This window comes from Metopolophium dirhodum, chromosome 2 (genome assembly GCF_019925205.1).
Source record: "Metopolophium dirhodum isolate CAU chromosome 2, ASM1992520v1, whole genome shotgun sequence".
NCBI lineage: Eukaryota > Metazoa > Arthropoda > Insecta > Hemiptera > Aphididae > Metopolophium > Metopolophium dirhodum.
In genome coordinates, this window is record NC_083561.1 from 29,088,092 (window position 1) to 29,102,009 (window position 13,918).

Genomic DNA, 13,918 nt, shown 5'->3' on the forward strand with positions numbered 1-13,918 from the left:
CAAGATCCCCGTGCGTCCAAATTTAGATTGCGATGCTCCAGAATCGCTCCAGAGTCCACATCGTTCGTTTTGGCGCCGGACAAACAAATTCGTCAAGCGGTTGCTTTGTTGCTGTGGTTCTATTGACATGATAGACCAATAATGTAAATTATAAAGTTAAAGAGGTTTCTAAACGTCCCCTCCCCTCCCACCGTTATCTCACTCCCATGTTCGCTGGTACTATTGTGTCCAGCCAGGATTCTGAAAACGTTTATCATGTTCTCCATTGTCGTTTGTACCAAGTTAGTGTAGGTTTGCCTCACGTATTTCATGCACTGTACGTCTGTACCACCGTCGGCTCTTCGCTACCTGTTTTGTGCCGTTCGTATGTCTTAGAGCTGTATGATGTATATACCTTCTAACCTTGCTTTTGCAACGAAATAATTTCATATTGTATACCTAATTACATTCTGTGTAATAATTTAATAATGTAATAATGTACTAATGTAATAAAAATGTAATGATGTACCCGACCGCATGGTATCAACCTGTTGACGTAGACCGTAGACGCCGTTCGTGTCGTAGATCCACTGTGATAATCGTCAGTATATGTAGAAGCGTTTATTATCTGGTGCCCTCCGCTAGCTCACTTTTCTCCTCTAACAATATTAGCTAAAGTTAGTGTGGTCTATAGATCTATTATTAAATAATTAGAAGTAATTACAAATAATTGTAAGTATTTGTAACCTTAAACCAATGGGAATGTTTATGTAAAAATGTCTATACATTGTATTATATACCTAGAAATAATAATTACAAATTTTCAAATGATGCTATGCTCTGCTGCTGTAATTTATACATGAATAGACGTTTTTATTATAATATGTACTTATATAGTTATATCTTATATGTTATTATAATATGTTACTTATTCAAGGAAAATTATAAATCTGGGGTCAGGTATGCTTGGTGAATCATCCTGTATATTAAAATATACTATATATATTATATAATATATAAGAAATTGACGTATACGAAAACCGATATTATTGCAGGCGTGTTTTGTTAACGCGTTGAATTTCACATAACAATATATCCACGTTAAGCGATAGTTTCGTATTTTCGGTGGCAAATAGAATATTGTGTACCTGCAGTATACACTCGGAGAAAAAGTGTAATCTGGGGGAGGAGGGGGGAGATCTTTTCGCGGCTTACAACACGCAGCGGGGCTAAGACGTCTCGTAAAAATGAAAAAAAAAAAAACCAAACTAAACTAAACTAAAACGAAGACGGTGGAGATGACAACAACAAGTAAAAACTCGGTTTCATCGTTCGTGCAGTGTGAGATAATATGACGTACGATCACGATTTATCATCGCTGGGCCGTTCCGTATAAATATTATTCCGAATAAAAACCCAGTAAAACTCGGGTGTATTATACCGTACACGCGCGCGCGCACATATTATATTTGTAAGCACAACGTTTAAAATGTTGAAAAATTATGGTGTCAAAACGCGGCGATTGCCCGACCGCGGGCCTCACGTTTAAGTGCTTTTCTTCGTGATTCTTGCGTTCTTGCCGTCTTTTCGGCCCTTCTTACGTACACCTAACCTAATCTATGTATGAAGATATACATATAGTATATATATTTTTTTTTCTCTCCCCGAGACGCTAAACGATTTCTTTCCGACAAATATATGATAAATTATCATTGTTGTTATTATCGTTGTCGTCATCGCCACTGTTGCCATTATATTGAGAAAAACGCACCTATACGCGCAAGCCGTCAAAAAACAAGCGCTCGAATTGTCATTAGATTTACTAATGCGTGCGCGAGCGTCTCCCACTCCCATTATACGGAGTATAGTAATTATTATTATTATTATTATTATTATGTGCATCGAGATACAATAAAAAACAACGGCGACCTTAAAAATCACATCTTACAACGCACAAGAAAAGTCAATATTTCGTACAGCATCAATATTATAATAGAATGGACAACGTATTTTCTAATTTTAACTGCAAGATCGACCGGTAGCAAGTGTAGATCGCAGTTATTCCGTGCTTACAAATATTTAATAAATCAATATTAGTTAACCGATATTGTGATGTAGTGTTACGAAGATTATTTTTAATAAGCTTAAGTTTGGAAAATGAACGCTCCGCTAAAACCGATGTTACAAGAATAGTCAAAGAATATACAACAACTTGTAAAAATACCTGGAAATATAATAGATAAATCATTACTTATTATTAGGACTCGGATGCTGTTGCATTTGCAACTTCTTTTCTATTGTTCGGATTCGTTGCTAAGTAGATTATAAATTTGTTTCAAACAAGTACAAAGTAATATCTAAAAGTTTTAAGTGCAACATTTTGCAATTTTTTACCTTTTTTCAATTTCATTGCAATTTTGTTGATTTTCGTCATTTTCAATACAATTGTATGTATTTTTTTGTGTTTTCACTTTTGTGACGGCTTGTTGACCGACGTCGTCGGCGGTAACTGGAAAAACCATTATTTTGTTAGTAAATGCGCGGTCACTACGTTATAATATGAAGTGTTTTTAGGCTTGCAGTCAATAACAAGATAATACTAACGATTTGATTGTTGCACAATAGTTGGGAGAAATGCATGTAATATTATGGTTCAGTATCGCACTGTATTTTGTTAATACTTCGACTGTAGACTATTTCGTATATTTTTTTTTTTGGATTTGTTCGTCAAAATGCCGAAAAGTAAGCCATCGATGAATATCGTGTTAAAACAATATGTCACTGAGTTTGGGGAAAACATATTTTCGAGTAACTGTTTAGTTTTATTATGCAAATTATGTGAAACTCGAGTATCTGCTGAAAGAAGATACATATAGAGTTACACAACAGTTAAAACCCGATAAACACGCCCGTTCCGTAAATCGTCATCAAAACGCGACAACCTCAAAAATACAGCAACAAGTATCGTTATACTCAAAAAAATTTACATTTTCAAAAGATCTTTGCAAGTCATTGTTATCTGCAAATAATAGTACCTATCCAAATAAATTTAAAAAATCAGATTTGGACTAAATTCTTGCAAATTATTATAATTTTATTAAAATCTATTATTTTATCCTGTATGAAATGTCAATATTATTTTATTATAATATTAACTATTTCATCAATTATAGCTTCAATGTCTATTTGTAGATAAAAATTGACTTTGATGATAGAATATAATGTGTATTCCTAAAACCAAAAATGAAATAACCTCTGAATGTGCATCACACAAAATAATAAGGGTATATTAATTAAATATGCACATTACACATAGGAAGTAAATATTTTTAATATTCACACATCGGAATTCATAAATTTGTTATTAGCGATGGAGAAAACCAAAGGTGTTAATCACATTGAATACAACTATAAAGTTCATGCACCTATTACATGTATCGAATATTGCATTATCAATAACATTGGTATAATATTTTTTTGCAGAGGTGATTGGTAAGTAAAATTAATGTTTATTACCCTATTTTTACTTTCTCTTCCCCTGGAATGATTAGATGACAAATCAAAAATAACAAAATCAAAGACTTTTTCCAAAATCTAGATTTTTACATTTATCACGATATAATATAAATATGCCTATAATCTATTTTAGTCTATTTTAATCAGTTAAATATTATTATTTACAGCTGAATCAGGTACGTGTTATTTTATATGTTTAAATTCTGAACAGACCTGTAATACAATTGAAAAATGTTTATGATTATTGATTTGAAAGAAGTTTATATAATTTATACTTTAAACGGCTATAAGTAACTTTTTTTTTTTATTGAGCTTGAGCCCGGCAACTAAGGCCATTATAGCTATTTTTGTTTTTTGTCTGTAGGTTTTTTGTTGGTAGGGGGAGGAACATGTGTGTGTTTGTTTTGGCAGAATTTTTGATTTGGGCACTTGTAGGTATCTGCCATGCCCGGGTGGAGGATGGCGGCACTTGTTCTCCGGACACCGTGACTTGTCCCAAGAAAAATACCGCCCATGGCCGAGGATCGAACCCGGGTCCGCTGCGTCGCAGCCGAAGCCTTAGTCCGCTTGGCCACTCCATCCCCCTTCAGTTACTTTTGTGGTACCATGTATTGCTTATTCAAATTGTTTTTTATACCTATTAACATAATATCATAAAAATAAATATAATATCCAAACTACTAGAAGCTCCCGACCACTTTGGAATTTAAAAACTAAATTAAATTCATTCATTTGTGCTTCGTTTGTGCTGGTTTGTGCTTTTAATCCCGTCGTTTGTGCTCAACCCCTTACAAAGTTATTCAACTTTAAATGTGTGTGTGTGTGTGGGGGGGGGGGGGGGGGGGCTGAGGACATGCTTATTCCCTCACTTTGAAATTCCGAAAGAAAATTAACTCCATTTGTTTGTGCTTTTAGTCTCATCGTTTGTGCTTTATCCATTCCCGAGATATACAACTTTGAAAGTTGGGGGTAGAAATGTTTACCCTGTAAAAATATTATTTTATCTGGAGAATCTTATGATAATTGTCCACACAATCATTTTTAACTCTATGATCTAAAGTTGTAATATATCTGATTTGACAGATAACTCATCCCCTTGTGAGTTAAAAAATATTTTTTGTTTGAGACTCAACAAATGGTGTAATTCCATAGATGCAAATAGCGTTTGGGATTGGGGGGGCTAAAGTCCTACTTTGATAATATTGAATATGCTTAAAAGTGTTAAAACAAAATGTAGGAAATGTTTGGGTGGGCTATGGACATTTTTGGGGACTTAGCCCCTAAAGCCCTCCCCTATTTGCACCTATATTTACATCCAAGCACTAAAGATGTGATTGTGATAAAGGTGGTACTCTAAATCCATTCTATGTATTTTGGAAACCCAAACCCATTTTTGTAGTCGAACGAGGGACGAGGGTGGAAGGGTTTAGCTACCATACCAAACATTCTTTTGTCGGTGTGCTGGCTACTAAAATTTCCTTTCTGTTATAAGTGGTATAAAAAAATAATAATCACAATTTTTTTAGTATAGTAGGTGGGATTATCTGAGATGAAGTTTTATTTTTAACCATAAATTAATATTGAATAAACACACTGAACGTCTGAACCTGACACTAAAAAGATTTTAATTAAAAAAAGCAACTTTAAAAAAATATATACAATGTGTTCCGGGGTTGAAGTGACCAGTCGATGGCATATGTAAGTATACTAAAAATGATGAAGAACTTTGTCAAACTTTTTGTTTTCAAAACTACACATATCACGCATTTGTTTATATTTCTTCAAAATTTTTCAAAATGTTGACGTATTTTTTTTTTGATTTTAAAGCTATTTAATTGTCTTATCAAAAAACATACGCAATTGAACTAGAAATGTGCTAATTATTTTTATTAAATTAAAAAATTAGAAAAACGTTGGCAAAATTAAATTAGCATTTTTTAAAGGAAATCATGTATTATTCCAAATAATTTATTACTTAGTATGTGTTTTTTATATTATTTTACTGAATTATACTGAATACCTAGAAAGTTTGGTTTTCATAATATCTTCCTGGTCACAATCTTCACAATCGTCATAATCTTAGTTTTTTTAGAATTGAGTATCGGTCGTTAATTGGTCGTCAATCGTTTAATTTTATACTATTCGGTAAATTTTAGTTGTCATAATACAAAAAACAAAAAATTTATTGTTAATAATAGATTATTACGAATAATACACAATATTTCATTTTAAAAATAATAATTTTTGCCAACTTTTTTCTACTTTTTTAAATGAATAAAAATAATTAGCACATTTTTAGTTTAATCGCGTATATGTTGGTTGATAAGACAATTAAATAGCTTTAAAATAAAAAATGGGTTTGGGTTTCAAAAATACATATGATGGATTTAGAGTACCACCTGTATCACAATCACATATTTAGTGCTGGGATGTAAGTCTATTTGTCGAGTCTCAAATATTTTTTCTATACCTAAAAATGGTGCAAATTTAAAATTTCGAAATTCCAAAGTGGTGGACTAAGCATGTCCCTAGCACCCCCCCCCCCCCCTCCACATTGAAAGTTGGATAACTTGGGAAGAGGTTGAGCACAGACGACGCCATTGAAAGCATAAACCAGCACAAACGAAGCACAAACGAATGAAGTTAATTTGGTTTTGAAATTCCAAAGTGAGGGGGGGGGGGGTAGAGAAATGGAACTACTACAAGAGGTATTAGGTAAATATCATACCTTGACTAACGAATAAAGTGCGTACGTTCTAAGATTCATAATATATTTGCATTTTGCTTTATAATACTTATAAATCTATAACTATACTATAACTTATATTAATGTCTTATATAATGTCTTTCTCTTTCTAAAATAAATAAATTTCCATTTTTCCATTTTAAGTCGGTATAGATCAATCCAGAACAATATTATCTTTCAGCTTTCTATCTTGTTTTAATAAGAATTGTTATACCTACTAGTACTTTTACTCTTCCACAAGTACCTATTGTAGTTGTATGTGTGCATATAATATCGTTTTGATTTTTTTAGAAAGGCGTAGTTTATATTTTTTGTATGATTTACTGTACAATATTTTATATGATAAATTAATTATTAAGGTTTAGAATAACATTTCATACGAATCTAAAAGACTTTATATTTCCATAAATCAATCATTTTTACTTTTATCGTGATAATATATAAATATGCCACTGAACTATTATGTATTTGTAGAAAATATAATGTACATAGTTTTTAATTTATTAAACTTTATTATTTTACAGCAAATGAAAGTACGTATGATTTATTTATTTTTAATCTGGTATAGCGTACATAATGTTATGTTTCATTTAAATCTTATGACCAGACCTAAGTATAATATAATTTTAAAATGTTTTTGGTTTTTATGAAGTTCAAAAAAATTTTAACTTTAAACAGTTATAAAAAAATTATGCCTATCTATTTTCGATATCTCTTAAAGCAGTAACTTTTGAGGAACCATGTTTACCTACATTTGTTTATAAATATAGACAGCACAAAAAATGTTAAAATGTTTTGTCATGATGTTATGATAATATAAATTATGTTATACACTCATATATCTAGTAATTGCCAATATAAATATTTAGTGAACATGTCAAGACGCAATGGACATTTCTGTTTAAATACAAGAATAACATTTAATTAATTTTTAATACAATTCATGGGTGTTTCTATATTATTTTGTTTATTCTTAATATTTTGAAAAGTACTTAAAATTATAATATATATTTCTCCCAAAAGTACCAACTAATAACTATATCCAATTTTCTACTAGAAACCACCCTTAAACTTGAAGATCCAATCAAGGTTTCTGTTATAACACATACATCACACATAAATCACATATTGACTTTGGTACTCAATGCACACACGAAGTGTGAAGTGTACTGTACAGCAGCGTGACTTTCCGCCATAGTTTAATAAAAAACAATAAGTTGACAAATTATAAAAATGATTTCTTACCAATATTTTTACTCCGTTATAATTTATAGTTAACCTTGAGTTATCATATTTTATAAATTATAATGGAATATGTAGTATCAATAACATTTTAATAATTTGTTTTTCTAGCGTGGTTGAGTACGTAAATATTGTTAATTCTATAATATGATATAATAATTATTAGATTGAATTATTGATAAAGTATCAAGTAAAAGTATTGGTATAAAACGCAGATAGGTAACTGGAATAAAAGTTGGTTAAACATACCATACAGCTGTAGAGCAATAATTATAGAATTATGACGATGGTGTTAATATTTGATGGAACCTATCCTATAGTCTGTTCCTGGAACTTAAATTTTTAATATTTATTGGCAAATCATATGGTTAATAATTACAGGTTTTTATATATTATAACTATTTTTCAGAATACTTGGCTGGTAAGAAACATTTATTGAGTTTTTTATTTGATTGATATTTTAAATTTAACTTTATTTGAGAGATTCTTAGAGCATTTATACAAGCAATATTTTGTCCTCTCAAAATTGTTTGTTAATTAATTGAAATCAATATAAAAAATAAAACTTTACATCTGGAATACTTATTCGAATTAAAACTTATATTATTATGGGCGAGTGTGACTTTTCCTGAATAGTAATTAAGTCATCTACACTTTATGTACCTATATATATTTAGCCTGCATTGGTTATCCTTTGCGATTCCGATAACTGTTTAAGTGTGGTTTAATAAGTTTTATAAATTATAACATATAAGTTTCATAATTGTTGGCACTTTTGAGGCTTGAGCATTGTGTATGGGACATGATAAAATAATTTTTTTTGTTATGTTGTGTAGTTCTTATAATAGTCGTACACTCGTACCTATATTAGAATATTACAAATATTACAAACTAGTAAAGAATATAATATTAAAAATATTATTAATGTAAAAATAAACTATGAAATTAATGTACGTATTATGATCAAATTTAGATTGTTTTTTTTTTCTACTAAAAACTATTAATTTTCAAAATTGGTATCCTACTGGACATTCTGTACATTTATTGTAAACTTCTTATTAAAAACACTAGATTTGACTCTTTAATGGTAACAATATATCACAAATGTTTTATAATTATACTTATAAATTAATACCGGGTATTTTATTTCTAGGAAATATAAGCAAGTCATTTTTATATTTAATAATAATTTTATTTTATACTATAATATATTAGATAAATCATGCATGTTTATAATATATGATCTAATATAAGTAGAAGAAAAATATTACGAATGTTTTATAATATTAATAACTAAAGTTTTTATTTTATTCCAGATACACAAAGTACGTGGAGTTAATCACTTTAACTTTGTAAAATATGATTGTCATAATGTCATAATATAATGATTTTTCCTAAAATTTTTCAAATAAGGAATGTATATGGATTTCTTGACAATAGTTTTTCTATTTAATAACTGTAAATTAAACTATAACTTTCCAATCTATTGCAATCATAATAAAATTGTATGATATTCAAATATCGGTATACCGAAATATAATACCAATTTATAACTGCCTAAATATATTATTAGATTCTGAGTGGAGCCAAGAATCTAGTGGTTTTACAAGTGTTAATTTTTTTTTTTTTTGGGAGTATACAAAATTTCTACCAGAAGGAGTGCTTGTATTTCACATATAGTATCTTATATATTTTAGCAAATTGGATCAAAATGGTACTTTAAAGAGGTCATTTTTCGATTTTCTCAATAGTTATTTAATGCCATGGGAAAAACCACTGACAAATTACGAAAAGCCACTAAAAATGGGATTTTAATTTCTAACGCTTTGTATATCACCTAAGAAACGAATAAAAATAATATTGTTATGATATTAATTCATTCAACTTACAGGCTTAACCATCTCCACCTAGAATCATTTTACTTATACAATGATATTATATCACTGAATTTAAGTTTAATACAATCCATTATACATTGACTCACCTGTACAGCAGAATGACACCTTTTTTTTTAATTACTGCAGAAGCGTACGAATAACCTTATATTAAATTTAAGAAAGCGGGTAAGTGGATGCTGCTATACTGTAGAGTAGGTTACAAGTGGGTCAATGTATAATGGATTGTATCAAACTTGAATTCAATGATATAATATCATTGTATAAGTAAAATGATTCTAGGTGGAGATAGTTTGTCAGTCTATATATTTTATATTGTTATTATTTATTATAGCCTGTAAGTTTAATTAATATTATAATATTATAATTTTTTATTCATTTCTATGGTGATAAACAAAGCGCTGGAATTAAAATCCCGTTTTTAGCGGTTTTTCGTAATTTTTGGTGGTTTTTTCTGTGGCATTAAATTATTATAGAGAAAATTGAAAAATTACCTGTCTAAAGTATCATCTTGATCCAATTTGCTAAACGATAAGATACTATATGTTGAAATCAAAACACTCCTTCTGGTAGAAATTTCGTATACAGGATAAAAAATAAATAAACACCATTGTAAAATCACTAGCTTCTTTGCTCTGCTCAGAATCTAAAATACATCAACATTCATTCAAAAGCGTGACTGACATCGGTAGATCGTTGTTAAATTCTGTGTAATGATATATTTAGTTATATAAAGTATAATATTATTATTTATTAAATATTATGTTTTTTTTTCTTAGGTAAAAGAGGTAAGTGCATATTACTGTATTTATGATTTTTTTAATTTGTTTATTTTTGTAATTCAATTTGTGATTTGTGTCTCATAACCCATGTAATGGTGATCATCGTACAATTTTTACTTACCTACTCGATGAGTACCATTATAGCTATGAATGCGTTTATAAGACAAGCCGTCACCCATGATTGGGTATGACTATTACTATAATTTGTCCAGACTCCAGATTGACCTATACATCTTTTATAAAAGGTTGACTCTCTATACCGTATAGGGTTCTTAAACTTTAAAAACCAATCAACTTATATTTTCAAATGTATTTAACTATTAACAATAGGTCCATAATATCACATTAATTTAAATTATTATTATTATTATTTTTTAGTTTATCTTGCGGATAGTATGTATATACATATTTAATTTAATTTACACTATAAAATAAAAATAAAACTAAAAATTAATTAAAATACTTACTTAATATTTTGAATCGTATAAAAAATACTACATACAATCAACAATGTTTTTTTTTTTTTTTTGATCTTAAGCCCGGCATCTATGGCCATTAGCTGTATTGGTTTTTGTACGTTTTATCGTCGGTAGGGGGGGGGGGGAACACGTGTGAGTTGGGTTTGGCAGAGTTTTTGATTGGGCACCCGTAGCCCGTAGGTAGCTGCCATGCCCGGGTGGGGGATGGCGGCACTTGTTCTCCGGACACCGTGACTTGCCCGAAGAAAAATGCCGCCCGTGACCAAGGAGTCGAGCTGGCGACGGCTGCGTCGCAATCGACAACAATGTTTATATTCTACTATTTCAAATTATAAGAGGGTAAAGTATTATAATAAGTGGGTAAAAAAGAAATCTTTTGACCAACAATTGGATATAAAAGCTTAAACATCAAAACTATTGCATGAAACTAATTATAGACTTCGCGATGTCTTAAAATCTTGTAATCAGTAGCACATATTTCCCCAGGAAAAATATTCACAAACATACTTAAACCTCACCATATCTCAAACATTGCCCACATTATCATAGAAAAAAGATTGCAAACTAGCATAAAAAAGTCAAAACATTCAGAGGCGCCGATGGAGACGGACCACTATTTAGTAATTATTGCGAAGTACGCATCGACATTATCCATGAAATGGAGGAACCAAAAACAACTGAATAGTGCAGCTAAACTGGATAAAGACAAAATAGTTAATAGACCCTTATGAGGTTAAAGCGTACAGAACAGATTTATTATCCATTAGGTACGAATACTAAATATGTATAACAGGTACCAAAGTGAGTGTGAGAATATAAGTAATTGGAAAATGGCCATCGTATGTCTATACCGTTGCGACGTATTGTTGGAATTAGAGTTGTCTGTTCGAGTGAAAAATAAACATTTTTTCATGATCACGCGAGTACGTGCGAGAGCCCTCCGTACCGCTATAATTGACCCGCATTGACGCCACCACAGTAATAATCATTTACGACTAACACATAGATCTCGGATGGCGACAACGAGATTAGAAAGTGCCTAAATGTTGCTTCTTAAATCAATGCTATAGCGAGGCCCCTTAATATTTTTGAAATACCCTTAAAGCTGGTACGATTAATAAGAAGGTGTAATGAAAATACGATGGATTAAATGTGTTATATGAATGAGATATCCAAATGCTTTGAAGTTAAAACAGTCTTAAGACAAGGAGACGTTCTGTCCACAGTATTATTGAACCTGTCATTAGAACAAGTGGTAATATATATGAAAGATAACAGATCTATGGAACTAATAGGGAACAGAGGCCTACTGGCATATTATGCGGACGATACAGTGATTCTAGGAGAATCCCAAGATTAAATAATCTTAAGTACACTTAAGCTAATAGAAGCCAGCCAAAAAATAGGACTGAAAATTAATGAAGACAAAACAAAGTGTTTAGTCATATCCAGACTTTAAGCAAAATATTTATATAGGTCAATACCTTCGACCAGGTAGACAACTTTAAATACCTGGGTATAAATATAAACGCTAACAAAAATATGCAAAATAAAATAAATCTCAGGATATCGTTATAGCAAATCAGGGGTTTTTCCCATGAGTAAAATGCGTTCAAGTCAAGATTATTATCAAAATAATCCAAATTAAAATGCCACACTACACACCTCCGCCCTATCGTCGAGCAAAAGTACTGAGATTTGAAAAAAAGGTTCTGAGAAGATATTATAAAACTGTTCAATAGACATCCAAAATGTTCTGATATGCAAATAACGCGCCGAATGGACATGCATGGAGAGTAAAATCAAAATCTCATAAATAATGTGTAAACCAATTAGCCAACTGAAAAGAGATCACGAGGAAGACCTAGATAGAGATAGATGGACCGTGTGTTGAGCGATTTAATATGGATTGACGAATTAGCAAGACTATACAGTACTCAGAAGACATAAATCGTTGGAAAGACTTGGTATAGAGCCTTTAAAACATCTACAACGCGTGTAAAGCAAAAAACAAAACATAATCTATATTATTAAAAGGCACCTTTTATGGTGACATTTTATTGTAACAATATATCAGGAGCCTTGCATTCAATTTTCACGCTTTTTTACCCAAAAGATAACATTTTATTGATATTTATAGAAAAAAAAACTAAAAAAATTGAAAACTGACAATGTCCGTAAACAGCTCAAAAAGAGGCAAAATTTTATGGTGTATAGAAAATGAAAATATCAACATTCAGTAAAATTGTCATGTATCTATAGTTATTCGTTTTTGAATAACAATAAAATAACAAAACCACTACATGAGAAATCGAGTGATATTGGATTATTGTAAAAATATAAACTTCAAATGCTCATAAAAATTTAATTTGATTTGCTTGTAGACATTTTTTTTTTTGATAAGGGTAGGAAAATGTATGAATAATCTTGTATTACATTTTCAAATGACATTTACAATTCCATGATGACAGACACAAAAAAAAAATTTAAGAAAATTAAAAAAAAAACACATCATTTTAAAATCAATACATCCATCGTTCCACTCAGAATCTAAAATATTAATAAAAATCTATATTTACTGAAAAATCTATATTAAAAAAAAAACTTTGATTGAATAATCTAAATCTAAATAAAATAAAAAAAACTAAATAGAAATAAAAAAATCTTTATTAAAATCTATATTGAATAAAAAAATCTGTTTAATAAAAAAAAATGTTGATACTAAAAGAAAACCTAAAACAGTAATTCTCCATTAGGTTAAAATATTTTGGGTTTTGTCGTCCCCTAAACGAATACTAATTGTTTTTAGAATATTTAGAATAAACTATTTTATATCATTGAATCTGGTACCTAGTGCTTATTTTTCTGAAACCGTTTTGTTGGTCAAATTTTCAAGTTTTATTCTCTATTGTTTACAATACTAGACTTTTTTAGATTCTGAGCGAAGCGATGAATGTATTGATTTTACAATGATGTGTGTTCTTTTTTTAATTTTTTTTTTATTTTTGTGTCTTTCATCACCTTTTAGGACAGTAAAAGTGCTTGGATTTTCTTCAATAGTAACTTTTCTGATAGGAAAGTGAATCTAGTTGGTACTTTGGGGTGTCAAAAGTAAAAATTAGTAGTTTTCACAAGCGACGTGAAAAACAAAAGAAAAATTAATGAAAAACGGGAATTTTTACGCAAAATCTGTTTTCGAGAAAATCGATTTTAGTTTTTGGTGTAACTCTAAAACAAATGACCGTAGAGACATGAAATTTTTTTAGTTTTTTTTTCTAT